Genomic DNA, 14,622 nt, shown 5'->3' on the forward strand with positions numbered 1-14,622 from the left:
CTTTGCATGTAGCTGACCAGTTTTCCCATTACTATTTGCTGAAGAGACTGTTTTTCTCATTAGATATTCTCTCTTGCTTTGTCAGAGATAACTGACCATATAATTGTAGGTTTATTTCTGTGTTTTCTGTTTTGTTATATTGATCTATTTGTCTATTTTTGTGCCAAAACCAAACTGTTTTGATTACTGCAGCTTTGTAATACAACTTGAAGTCTGGAATTGTGATACCTCCAGCTCTTCTTTTCTTTTTCAAAATTATTTTGGCTATTTGAGGTCTTTATGATTCCATATAAATTTTAGGATTGTTTATTCTAGTTCCGTGAAAAATGCTATTGGTGTTTTAATAGGGGTTGTGCTAAATGTACAGATTTCTTTGGGTAGTATAGACATTTTTTTAAAAAAGATTTTATTTATTTATTTGACAGAGAGATCACAAGCAGGTAGAGAGGCAGACAGAGAGAGAGGAGGAAGCAGGCTCCCCGCTGAGCAGAGAGCCCAATGCAGGGCTCGATGCCAAGACCCTGAGATCATGACCTGAGCCGAAGGTAGAGGCTTAACCCACTGAGCCACCCAGGCACCCCCTGCCTTTTCTTTTTTTTAAAGATTTAGTATAGACATTTTAACAGTATTTCTTCTTCCAGTCCATGAGCATGGAATGTCTTTCCATTTCTTTTTGTCATCTTTAATTTCTTTCATCAGTGTTTTATAGTTTTTAGCATACAGGTCTTTCACCTTTTTAGATAGGTTTATTCCTAGGTAACTTATTATTTTGGTGCAATTATAAATAGGATTATTTTCTTAATTTCTCTTTCTGCTGTTCCATTATTGGTGTATAGAAATGCAACAGATTTCTGCACATTGATTTCATATTCTTCAACTTTACTGAATTTATCAGTTCTAGCAGGTTTTTTGGTGGAGCCTTCAGGGTTTACTCTGTATAGTGTCTTCTCATCCACAGATAGTAAAATTTTTACTTCTTCCTTGCCAGTTTGGATGCATTTTATTTCTTTTTGTTGTCAGACACATGAAAAAATGTTCATCATAATTACCCATCAGGGAGATTCAAATCAAAACCGTATTGAGATACCACCTTACACCAGTTAGAATGGCCAAAATTAACAAGACAGGAAATGACAAATGTTGGAGAGGATGTGGAGAAAGGGGAACCCTCTTACCCTGTGGGTGGGAATGCAAGTTGGTGCAGCCACTTTGGAAAACAGTGTGGAGATTCCTTAAGAAATTAAAAATAGAGCTTCCCTATGACCCTGCAATTGCACTACTGGGTATTTACCACAAAGATACAGATGTAGTGAAAAGAAGGGCCATCTGTACCTCAATGTTCATAGCAGAAATGGCCACAATTACCAAACTGTGGAAAGAGCCGAGATGCCCTTCAACGGATGAATGGGTAAAGAAGATACGGTCCATATATACAATGGAATATTATGCCTCCATCAGAAAGAATGAATACCCAAATTTTCAGCATGGACGGGACTGGAGGAGATTATGCTGAGTGAAATAAGTCAAGCAGAAAGAGTCAATTATCATATGGTTTCACTTACTTGTGGAGCATAAGGAATAACATGGAGGACATTAGGAGAAGGAAAGGAAAAATAAATTGGGGGAAATTGGAGTGGGAGATGAAGCATGAAAGACTGTGGACACTGAGAAACAAACTGAGGGTTTTGGGGGGGTGGGGGTTAGGTGAGGGGGTTAGGTGGTGGGTATTATGGAGGGCACTTATTGCATGGAGTACTGGGTGTGATGCATAAACAATGAATCTTGGAACACTGAAGAAATAAAATTAAATAAAAAAGTCCATTCTGATGCAAAAAAAAAAATGGATCATAGATCTAAATGTAAGAGCTCAAACTATGAAAGTCTTGAAGAAAACCTAAGAGTAAGTCCTTGTGAATTTTGGTTATGCGATTTTTTTTCTTTTTTCTTTTTTCTTTCTTTCTTTCTTTTTTTTTTAGTTACAACAGCAAAAATCAAGCAAAAAGGGAAATTTGAAAATTGGACATCATCTAAGTGTAAAACTTTGCACTACAAATTACAGCATCAAAAAAGAAAAGAAAAAGGCAGTCTGGACACATAAAGGGAGAAAATATTTGTAAATTGTATACCTGATGAGGGACTTGTAACCAGAATATACAAAGAAGTCTTAAAACTCAATGATTGAAAAAAAAACCCTCAATTAAAAAATTGTCAAGGGATATGAACAGACATTTCTCAAAGAAAGATATGCAAATGAACAATAAGTTCATGAAAAGATATTCAGCATTACTAGTTATTAGGGAAATGCAAGTGAAACTAAAATGAGATACCAGTTCATGCCCACTGGGACCAAAAGGACAATAACAAATGTTGGTTAGAATGTGTAGAAATTTTACCCTACCTTAGTGGTGGAAATATAAATAGGGCAATTTCTTTGGGAAACAGCTTGGCAGTTCCTCAAAATGTTAAAAACATGAATTTATCATATAACTCTAATTCCCAGAAATTCTAATTTAAGATAAGTACCCAAGAGAAATGAACACATGTGTCCACACAAACATAGGTTCTTAGCACCGCTATTCAGTATAATAAAAATTATAAATTATCCAAATGTCCATCATCTGATGAATGGAGGGATAAAATATAGTATCTTTGTACCACAGAGTATTAGCAAAAAGGAAGAGTGAAACTGTGGTATATATGACAGCATGGATGAACATTGAAAACATCATGCTGAGTGAGAGAACCCAGTCACAGAAGACCAGATATTGTATAATTCCATACATGAAATAACAAGAATAGATAAGTCTTTATAACTGAACATAGATTAGTGGTTTCCTAGGGCATAGAGAAGGAGTGATGGGGAATGACTTAATGGTCATTGTGTTTCTTGTGGGGGTTGAAAATTTGTTTTTTTTTTTTTTAAAGGGGTCTATAATTTATTTTTTAGAAGACAGTTATTCATTTTTCTTTAAAGAATAAAGAAACTTTTGATTGCCTGTTTTACCAACTCATTCATAGACCTGTCAGTGTGCTTTTGCATAATGTATTATTACTTAGAAAACAACATGAATATAGATCATTTGTTTTTCTATTCATCAAATTTTTTTTAATTTTATATTTTATAAACATATATTTTTATCCCCAGGGGTACAGGTCTGTGAATCGCCAGGTTTACACACTTCACAGCACTCACCATAGCACACACCCTCCCTAATGTCCATAATCCCACCCCCCCAACTCCCCTCCCCCCATTAACCCTCAGTTTGTTTTGTGAGATTAAGAGTCACTTATGGTTTGTCTCCCTCCCAATCCCATCTTGTTTCATTTACTCTTCTCCTACCCACTTAACCCCCCATGTTGCATCTCCTCTCCCTCATATCAGGGAGATCATATGATAGTTGTCTTTCTCCAATTGACTTATTTCGCTAAGCATGATACCCTCTAGTTCCATCCACGTTGTCGCAAATGGCAAGATCTCATTTCTTTTGATGGCTGCATAGTATTCCATTGTGTATATATACCACATCTTCTTTATCCATTCGTCCGTTGATGGACATCTAGGTTCTTTCCATAGTTTGGCTATTGTAGACATTGCTGCTATAAACATTCGGGTGCACGTGCCCCTTCGGATCACTACGTTTGTATCTTTAGGGTAAATACCCAGCAGTGCAATTGCTGGGTCATAGGGTAGTTCTATTTTCAACATTTTGAAGAACCTCCATGCTGTTTTCCAGAGTGGTTGCACCAGCTTGCATTCCCACCAACAGTGTAGGAGGGTTCCCCTTTCTCCGCATCCTCACCAGCATCTGTCATTTCCTGACTTGTTAATTTTAGCCATTCTGACTGGTGTGAGGTGATATCTCATTGAGGTTTTGATTTGTATTTCCCTGATGCCGAGTGATATGGAGCACTTTTTCATGTGTCTGTTGGCCATGTGGATGTCTTCTTTGCAGAAATGTCTGTTCATGTCTTCTGCCCATTTCTTGATTGGATTATTTGTTCTTTGGGTGTTGAGTTTGCTAAGGTCTTTATAGATTTTGGACACTAGCCCTTTATCTGATATGTCATTTGCAAATATCTTCTCCCATTCTGTCAGTTGTCTTTTGGTTTTGTTAACTGTTTCCTTTGCTGTGCAAAAGCTTTTGATCTTGATAAAATCCCAATAGTTCATTTTTTCCCTTGATTCCCTTGCCTTTGGCAATGTTCCTAGGAAGATGTTGCTGCGGCTGAGGTCAAAGAGGTTGCTGCCTGTGTTCTCCTCAAGGATTTTGATGGATTCCTTTCTCACATTGAGATCCTTCATCCATTTTGAGTCTATTTTTGTGTGTGGTGTAAGGAAATGATCCAATTTCATTTTTCTGCATGTGGCTGTCCAATTTTCCCAACACCATTTATTGAAGAGGCTGTCTTTTTTCCATTGGACATTCTTTCCTGCTTTGTCAAAGATGAGTTGACCATAGAGTTGAGGGTCTATTTCTGGGCTCTCTATTCTGTTCCATTGATCTATGTGTCTGTTTTTGTGCCAGTACCATGCTGTCTTGATGATGACAGCTTTGTAATAGAGCTTGAAGTCCGGAATTGTGATGCTACCAACTTTGGCTTTCTTTTTCAATATTGCTTTGGCTATTTGAGGTCTTTTCTGGTTCCATATAAATTTTAGGATTATTTGTTCCATTTCTTTGAAAAAAATGGATGGTACATTGATAGGAATTGCATTAAATGTGTAGATTGCTTTAGGTAGCATAGACATTTTCACAATATTTATTCTTCCAATCCAGGAGCATGGAACATTTTTCCATTTCTTTGTGTCTTCCTCCATTTCTTTCATGAGTACTTTATAGTTTTCTGTGTATAGATTCTTAGTCTCTTTGGTTAGGTTTATTCCTAGGTATCTTATCGTTTTGGGTGCAATTGTAAATGGGATTGACTCTTTAATTTCTCTTTCTTCTGTCTTGTTGTTGGTGTAGAGAAATGCAACAGATTTCTGTGCATTGATTTTATATCCTGACACTTTACTGAATTCCTGTACAAGTTCTAGCAGTTTTGGAGTGGAGTCTTTTGGGTTTTCCACATATAGTATCATATCATCTGTGAAGAGTGATAGTTTGATTTCTTCTTTGCCGATTTGGATGCCTTTAATTTTCTTTTGTTGTCTGATTGCTGAGGCTAGGACTTCTAGTACTATGTTGAATAGCAGTGGTGATAACGGACATCCCTGCCGTGTTCCTGACCTTAGCGGAAAAGCTTTCAGTTTTTCTCCATTGAGAATGATATTTGCGGTGGGTTTTTCATAGATGGCTTTGATAATATTGAGGTATGTGCCCTCTATCTCTACACTTTGAAGAGTTTTGATCAGGAAGGGATGCTGTACTTTGTCAAATGCTTTTTCAGCATCTATGGAGAGTATCATATGGTTCTTATTCTTTCTTTTATTAATGTGTTGTATCACATTGATTGATTTGTGGATGTTGAACCAACCGTGCAGCCCTGGAATAAATCCCACTTGGTCGTGGTGAATAATCCTTTTAATGTACTGTTGAATCCTATTGGCTAGTATTTTGGTGAGAATTTTTGCATCTGTGTTCATCAAGGATATTGGTCCGTAGTTCTCTTTTTTGATGGGATCCTTGTCTGGTTTTGGGATCAAGGTGATGCTGGCCTCATACAATGAGTTTGGAAGTTTTCCTTCCATTTCTATTTTTTGGAACAGTTTCAGGAGAATAGGAATTAGTTCTTTTTTAAATGTTTGGTAGAATTCCCCTGGGAAGCCGTCTGGCCCTGGGCTTTTGTTTGTTTGGAGATTTTTGATGACTGTTTCAATCTCCTTACTGGTTATGGGTCTGTTCAGGCTTTCTATTTCTTCCTGGTTCAGTTGTGGTAGTTTATATGTCTCTAGGAATGCATCCATTTCTTCCAGATTGTCAAATTTGTTGGCGTAGAGTTGCTCATAGTATGTTCTTATAATTGTCTGTATTTCTTTGGTGTTCGTTGTGATCTCTCCTCTTTCATTCATGATTTTATTTATTTGGGTCCTTTCTCTTTTCTTTTTGAGAAGTCTGGCCAGGGGTTTATCGATCTTATTAATTCTTTCAAAGAATCAGCTCCTAGTTTCGTTGATTTGTTCTATTGTTTTTTTGGTTTCTATTTCATTGATTTCTGCTCTGATCTTTATGATTTCTCTTCTCCTGCTGGTTTTAGGGTTTCTTTCTTGTTCTTTCCATCTCCTTTAGGTGTAGGGTTAGGTTGTGTACCTGAGACCTTTCTTGTTTCTTGAGAAAGGCTTGTACCGCTATATATTTTCCTCTCAGGACTGCCTTTGTTGTGTCCTACAGATATTGAACCGTTGTGTTTTCATTATCATTTGTTTCCATGAATTTTTCAATTCTTCTTTAATTTCCTGGTTGACCCATTCATTCTTTAGAAGGATGCTGTTTAGCCTCCATGTATTTGGGTTCTTTCCAAATTTCCTCTTGTGATTGAGTTCTAGCTTCAGAGCATTGTGGTCTGAAAATATGCAGGGAATGATCCCAATCTTTTGATACCGGTTGAGACCTGATTTAGGACCGAGGATATGATCTATTTTGAAGAATGTTCCATGTGCACTAGAGAAGAATGTGTATTCTGTTGCTTTGGGATGAAATGTTCTGAATATATCTGTGATGTCCATCTGGTCCAGTGTGTCATTTAAGGCCTTGATTTCCTTGTTGATCTTTTGCTTGGATGATCTGTCCATTTCAGTGAGAGGAGTGTTAATGTCCCCTACGATTATTGTATTATTGTTGATGTGTTTCGTTGATTTTGTTATTAATTGGTTTATATAGTTGGCTGCTCCCACGTTAGGGGCATAGATATTTAAAATTGTTAGATCTTCTTGTTGGACAGATCCTTTGAGTATGATATAGTGTCCTTCCTCATCTCTTATTATAGTCTTTGGCTTAAAATCTAATTGATTTGATATAAGGATTGCCACTCCTGCTTTCTTCTGATGTCCATTAGCATGGTAAATTCTTTTCCACCTCCTCACTTTAAATCTGGAGGTGTCTTCGGGTTTAAAACGAGTTTCTTGTAGGCAACATATAGATGGGTTTTGTTTTTTTTATCCATTCTGATACCCTGTGTCTTTTGATTGGGGCATTTAACCCATTAACATACAGGGTAACTATTGAGAGATATGAATTTAGTGCCATTGTATTGCCTGTAAGATGACTGTTATTGTATATTGTCTCTGTTCCTTTCTGATCTACTAGTCTTAGGGTCTCTCTTTGCTTAGAGGACCCCTTTCAATATTTCCTGTAGAGCTGGTTTGGTGTTTGCAAATTCTTTCAGTTTTTGTTTGTCCTGGAAGCTTTTAATCTCTCCTTCTATTTTCAATGATAGCCTAGCTGGATATAGTATTCTTGGCTGCATGTTTTTCTCATTTAGTGCTCTGAATATATCATGCCAGTTCTTTCTGGCCTGCCAGGTCTCTGTGGATAAGTCTGCTGCCAATCTAATATTTTTACCATTGTATGTTACAGACTTCTTTTCCCGGGCTGCTTTCAGGATCTTTTCTTTGTCACTAAGACTTGTAAATTTTACTATTAGGTGACGGGGTGTGGACCTATTCTTATTGATCTTGAGGGGGGTTCTCTGAACCTCCTGGATTTTGATGCTTGTTCCCTTTGCCATATTGGGGAAATTCTCTCCAATAATTCTCTCCAATATACCTTCTGCTCCCCTCTCTCTTTCTTCTTCTTCTAGAATCCCAATTATTCTAATGTTGTTTCGTCTTATGGTGTCACTTATCTCTCGAATTCTCCCCTCATGGTCCAGTAGCTGTTTGTCCCTCTTTTGCTCAGCTTCTTTATTCTCTGTCATTTGGTCTTCTATATCGCTAATTCTTTCTTCTGCCTCATTTATCCTAGCAGTGAGAGCCTCCACTTTTGATTGCACCTCATTAATAGCTTATTTGATTTCAACTTGGTTAGATTTTAGTTCTTTTATTTCTCCAGAAAGGGCTTTTATATCTCCCGAGAGGTTTTCTCTAATATCTTCCATGCCTTTTTTGAGCCCGGCTAGAACCTTGAGAATCATCATTCTGAACTCTAGATCTGACATATTACCAATGTCTGTATTGATTAGGTCCCTAGCCTTTGGTACTGCCTCTTGTTCTTTTTTTTGTAGTGAATTTTTCCGCCTTGTCATTTTGTCCAGATAAGAGTAGATGAAGGAGCAAGTAAAATACTGAAAGGGTGGCAACAACCCCAGGAAAATATGCTTTAGCCAAATCAGAAGAGATCCCAAATGGTGAGGGGGAAGAAAGGGGATAAAAAGAGGTTCAGAAAGAAAAAAAAAAAAAAGAAACAATTAAAAAAAGAAAACCAATAAAGAAAAAATATAAAAATGAAAAAAAATATATATATTAGATAAACTAGTTAAAAAACGTTAAAAAAGAAAAGGGTAAAAGTTAAAAAAATTTAGCAGAAGAAGAGAAAAAAAAATTGAAAAAGAAAAAAAATTAAATTAACTGCAAGCTAAAGAATCATGGGGAGAAAGCCATGAGTTCAGTGCTTTGCTTTCTCCTCCTCTGGAATTCCGCTGCTCTCCTTGGTATTGAGACTGCACTCCTTGGTAGGTGAACTTGGTCCTGGCTGGGCTTCTTGTTGATCTTCTGGGGGAGGCGCCTGTTGTAGTGATTCTCAAGCGTCTTTGCCCCAGGCGGAGTTGCACCGCCCTTACCCGGGCCGGGCTGAGTAATCCGCTCTGGTTTGCTTTCGGGAGCTTTTGTTCCCTGAGCGCTTTCCGTAGAGTCCGGAGGGTGGGAATGAAGATGGCGGCCTCCCGGTCTCCGGCCCGGAGGAGCCGAGAGCCCGAGCCCCACTCCTCAGTGCACCCTAAGGGAACAGCGCCCAATTACTCCCGTCACCCTGCCTCCGGCCGCGCTCCTAGCTGACCGAGCCTGCGACCGGTTCAAGGTAACCCCGAGCTTAGAGCTCACTCCTTGGCTCAGTCTCTGTAGCCGGCTTCCTTGTTCTAATACCTGTAAGCTCTGCAACACTCAGACACCCCCGATCCTTCTGTGACCCTGCGGGACCTGAGGCCACGCTGACCCCGCGTGGGCTTCACCCCGGTTAAGCCTCTGGAGCGATGTCCCTCAGCGGAACAGACTTTTAAAAGTCCTGATTTTGTGCTCCGTTGCTCCGCCGCTTGCCGGGAGCCGGCCCCTCCCCCCGCGGTCTATCTTCCCGTCGCTTTGGATTCACTTCTCCGCCAGTCCTACCTTTCATAAAGTGGTTGATTTTCTGTTTCTAGAGTTGCTGTTCTTCTTCTTTTCGATCTCCCGTTGGATTTGTAGGTGTTTGCAATCTTTAGATAAGCTATCTAGCTGATCTCCCGCTACCTGAAGTAGTCTCAGCTGCTACTTCTCTGCCATCTTGACTCCTCCCGAATCGCAAAATGTTTTAAAATTAGTTTCTACAGATAGCTGTAGAACTCTATAGATATGCTAAAATTCACTTAGTTTTACACTTAAAGTGAGTTAAATGTATGGTTTGTAAATTACATTTCAACAGACTCTAAAAAATCAACCCTGAGTGGAGTGCCTGGGTGGCTCAGTTGGTTAAGTGTCTGACTCTTGATCTCAGCTCAGGTCTTGATCTCAGGGTTGTAGGTTTAAGCCCTGCATTGGGTTTCAATTATTAAAAAAATAAAATAAGAAATTGGCCCTGAGGGAGGGATATTATTATTCATATCACTTTACAGTTGAGACAATCAATGCCACTAAAAGCACAGCTGGTCAAGTCAGGATTCCAATAAATCCTCAACTGATTACAAAGCTCATGTTTTGTCCCTGTATGTCCAGTCTGAGGAACTGAATCTCAGGCATATCCCACTGGTTAATATATACAATAAAGAACAGCAGAATTCAGAATGGAAGACAGCCGTATGGCACATGGTGTTATGTCTTTGGCACACTGAATCCTGAGCATTGTGATTAGAAGCAGTGGGATGAAAAAAGGAAGCACAGAAGGGGGGCAATAGCCTGAATATGGGATTTTATAGTCTTCTTAAGGAGGTTGTAAGGGTGATGAGCCTACATTATATCCCCATTTGAGAAATAAGGAACCAGAAGCTCAGAGAGGTTAACTGGTTTGCCTATAGTCACACAGTTAACAGGTAGTGAGCATGGTACATCAAATACAATATGTTTTAAGTTTTCCCATTTTTATTCCTGTAGTGCATGTTGTGGGAAAAACACTCCCCTTAATTGTGACAATATTTACTCATATTATTGTCACTAACTACTTAAGTGAAAAAAAGTAGCTCTGAGCATTTTCATTGGGTAGGTTGTTTCTTGAAATAATACACAATGTATCATAAGTTTTAATTTCTTAGAGGTGGTTGGCCTTCATATATTGCAAGTGACTATCTAAATATCTGAATAGGTTTAAGCTATGATAAAGACAATAAACATAGCTGGCATGTTTCATGCCATAGATTATAACAACTCTGTTCATCAGGAATGTTTTACATTCACAATCTTATTGTTCTCTATTTCTGAGCATGTATATTTAAAAATAGATCTTCATTGAGTCTGTAGAGACTCACACTTCAAATGTTAAGGTGTCAGATATTCTTGGAGCATATTGTTCTGGTGATGGAGACAAGAGAGTTGTGTGTTCCAGGTGGGTCAGCCAGTGGACAGTTGTGGCAGGCTGGTTGCCCCCAGTCAGTGAAATGAGGGAAAGAGATCAGTGTCAGGAGCCTGCAGTTAGGATTTATGATATTGGACAAATTACTGTGCCTGCCAAAGCTTTCAGAGGAGGAGCTGGCACTCAAGGAGGGCATTTTCACTTATCATGTCTCATTGGAGCCTGGCAAATTCGGAGATACATATTACTGTATCTATTTTAAAGATGAAGAACCTGAAGGCAATGAGGTTACAGAGATTGGTCATTGTCACAGAGATGTAAGTGGCAGAGTTGGCATTTGATCCTAAGTCTGTCTAAAGCTGAAGATACTGTACTCAATGGCTCCAACCCCACTGTCTCCTGAATGCAGAGTCCCAGATACCAACACTCTTGTGGAAGTGTTGTGGTGGAAGTTTTTCTGGTGGAAAAACTTGGATCAGAATCCAAAGCAGAAGCAGATATTTGTTCTTGATGTCTTAGGCCAACTTGTCTTTAAAGGAAACAGCCCCGAAGAGGAAGGAAATAGAGTTGGTCTTCTCTGTGCCACTTTAATGTTTGTGGCCTTGGGGAAGAAAGCCACGCCATCTCTCTGAACTTTGGTGGCTTCACATCTTGTGACACAGATCTACTAATCTTCCCTGCTAACATCACAGGGTTATTGTGGGTTTTAAAGTCTCAGAGATTGAAGGATGGTGAAAATATGGGATGTAGTTGATTCATTTATGTCCATGATTCTGTTCTGATTGAGAAAAATATAGAGGGTGCTGATGATCATCTTTTGATCCCCTCACTTCTTGCTTTATTTCTACTCTCTAACCATCTCATGGCCACCACATGGCAAGTGTTTTCAACCTTACTCCATTTGCTACATTAGAGTACAGATATCCAACCAGCAGTTTCAGAAGCTGACAGATTAATTTTAGGACATTAGTAATTCACAGCCCAGACTTCACAGGTGCTTTTATATTTAAATTCCTCTTGTAAAACAAGGGCTCATAATCTGAGGTCCCACTCATTTATAGGCTTGAAGGAGCTCATAAAGAATTTGAAATTGCATGAAAAATTACCTCTATTTGTGCCTTTTTCTGGGTGGAGGCTTCAGAGTTGCTGTCAGATTCATAAAACCCACTGAATCTAAAGGGTTAAGGAGTTTCTCTTTGAGGGTACAGTTTTATGACCAGGTGACAGTCTCCTGATTAGACTCTCCAGGCACTGGCAGGGTTGCTCCCTTCTGATAGCAATATCCAGTGGACCATTTAGCCCTTAAACTCAAATTTTCCTCCAAACCCAACTTTGCCAGCAGAGACTTCCATCATCTATTGCCACGAGTATTGAAATGTTTGAAATGGTCTTCCAGCCTCTACATGGGCTCCTTAGCATCTTCTCTGCAAAGCCCACACTACTTTTGCTTTATTGTCATGGTCTTACAGGCCCCTGACTGACTGGGTCCATCCCAACTTTTTAGCCAATTACCTTTCCTCTCCCACAGCTCCAGCTCCCCTCTGTGGACCTTACAAACCCTGTTCCAGGTAACCCCCCACTGTTACACTTCAATTTTGCTGTTTCCTCTGTTTGGAATACTCTTTTGGCCTCTATAACTTGCACTCCTTCCCAGTCTTTTGGGCTCAACATCACAAGGCACCTCCATTGGGAACCTTCCCCCTATCTCCATACTTTACTTCCTAGAATAGTGAGTCTCCCCTTTCTCTAAGCTCCACATCTCATTTTTTGTATAATGTTTCTACCAAATTGTATTTCCTTAATTCTGCAGATATCTCCACCTTCTACTGTACTCTGACCTTTATATTTTCAGAGGTGATGAGGATGGAGCAAGACCAACCAGTGACAACAAGGAGCTCGGAGAGCTATAGTTTATAAATAAAAGTTTATCGAATAAAGTTATTGAATAAAAAAAATCAGGAACTTAATAATTAATGTTGAAGAAGTAGGTACCACTGCAGACAACAGGGAGTGGGAGCTGGGGCTGGTGTGAAATCTTTTACCATCCTTGGCAAATCACATTGGTTACTGCTTTGATCCATGATATTTAAATAGAAGGCCAGCAATCAAGTATTGGAAAGAATTGAGTCCACGGATAAAACTAGTATATTGGGAAGAACATTGAATTTGGAGCCCTAGATTTTAATATCAGCCCTGCTATTAACTCCTCATATGGCACTGGCCAAATTGGTTCTTGTCCGAGGGTCTCAGTGTTCATAGTGAAACAGTGTTAAACCAGAGTATTTCTTAGATCACTTCCAGTATTAACATTTTATGAGTCTAAGAAAATATACCACAACCCCACATTCTGGGCTTATTTCCTAACCCTGTTTGACAAAGAAAAGTAGAGATGTGAGAACTACTGCACCTCAGTTAAAAAAAAAAAAATGTGTCTTTTTATTTGAGGACATTTGGTCAAGATGCAGTGGAGAAGGAACGTTCTGGTGGTATTGATCTGGGATTCTGTAAAGATACCTCAATTGTGCTAAACTCTGGCATTATATCTAATTTCCCAGAAGAGCTTTTATGAGCCTCTCCTGAGTCAAAGATTCCCTGCAGGACCATCCAGAATTATGACTCAGGCTTGGTAAGTTAATAGGAGGGTCAAGAAGCCAAAAGGCCATGGCAGACATCAATATCTTAAATCTGGACTACACCCCAAGTCTGGCTGAGGTCCTTAGAGCATGTAAGCATGAATCAAATGTCCCTCTCTTAAAGAGAATGGGCAGAGTTAACTTTTATCTTCATGTGGTGGAACATTTATTTCATGACAAAAAAAGTTTCTTGTGTAGGGAGAAGGGTACTAGACCTTTTTCAACTTGCTGGGTCAGTTCCCTATGGAAACTCTTGTAGTCTCCATGGGCATCAGTTCCCCCACCTGTGTAATGGGAACAGCCTCCCTGTAGCTACTCTGTGTTGTTGGGAGAAAAGATAACTCTGTGTATGTGAAAGCACTCTGGAGACTGTGAGACAAGAGTACCTGTGAGGGAGTTGATGGTAAGATGGAAAAAAATATCAAAGAAAATCATCCTTTCTGTAACTCCTGGCTCATTTTACTCCTAAACTTGATTGACTTCTCTCTCAAAGGTGGCCATTTTGGAACTTTAACTTGAATTGCTTGGTCTCTGAAGACAGAAGCACGGAATGCCAGAACCCAGAATATTTAAGAATGAAGTTAGAGCAAATTCTAGACATCAGCACTTAGTAGTAGAGAGGAGGAGAGCTAAAGTCGATTAGCAAATTTTACTCGTCACAAGACACTGATTCCAGAAGAAGGTAAAAATAAATATTCATTGACTTCTGGTTTGAGTTGTGTATTTTAACTTACATCAAACCACAGCTTTCAGGGAGTTGGGATTGGCTCCTCTGGTCTATTCAGCCTCCTCCCAAGTCATCACCTGGCATAGCTGCTTTTTTTTTTTAACTAGTCATGCACCTGTATTGGTTTTCTGCAGTTGCCATAACACATTACCATAAAGCAAGTGGCCAAAATGACATGATTTTATTGTCTCACAGTTCTGGAGGCCAAAAATCTAAGATCAGGTGTCAGCAGGCCTTTGCTCCCTCTGGAGGTGGCAGGGAAGGATCAGCTTCTGCTCTGTCTCCCAGTTCCCAGTGGTTCTGTGGCCTGTGGCAGCGTCGCTCTGATCTTCACTTGGTGTTGCTTTCCTTGCTACATGACTGTGTTCAGATTTCCCTTCTTCTAGGGACACTAGTGCTACTGGATTAGAAGCTTCCTACTCTAGTATGACCTCATTTTAGTTAATTATACCTGCAATGGCCTTAGCACCAAATAAGGTCACATTCTGAGGTGTGGTGGGATCAGGACTTTAACATATGGGATTTAGTGGGGACATAATTCAACCTGTGACACTCCCCTCTTTGTCAAGAGAGAAACATTTTTGTCCTTTTGACTCTCTCATCTGCACTGCCCATCAGCTTGGTTATGATG

This window comes from Enhydra lutris, unplaced genomic scaffold (genome assembly GCF_002288905.1).
Source record: "Enhydra lutris kenyoni isolate GAN:26980312 unplaced genomic scaffold, ASM228890v2 scaffoldscaffold14, whole genome shotgun sequence".
Classification (NCBI taxonomy): Eukaryota; Metazoa; Chordata; class Mammalia; order Carnivora; family Mustelidae; genus Enhydra; species Enhydra lutris.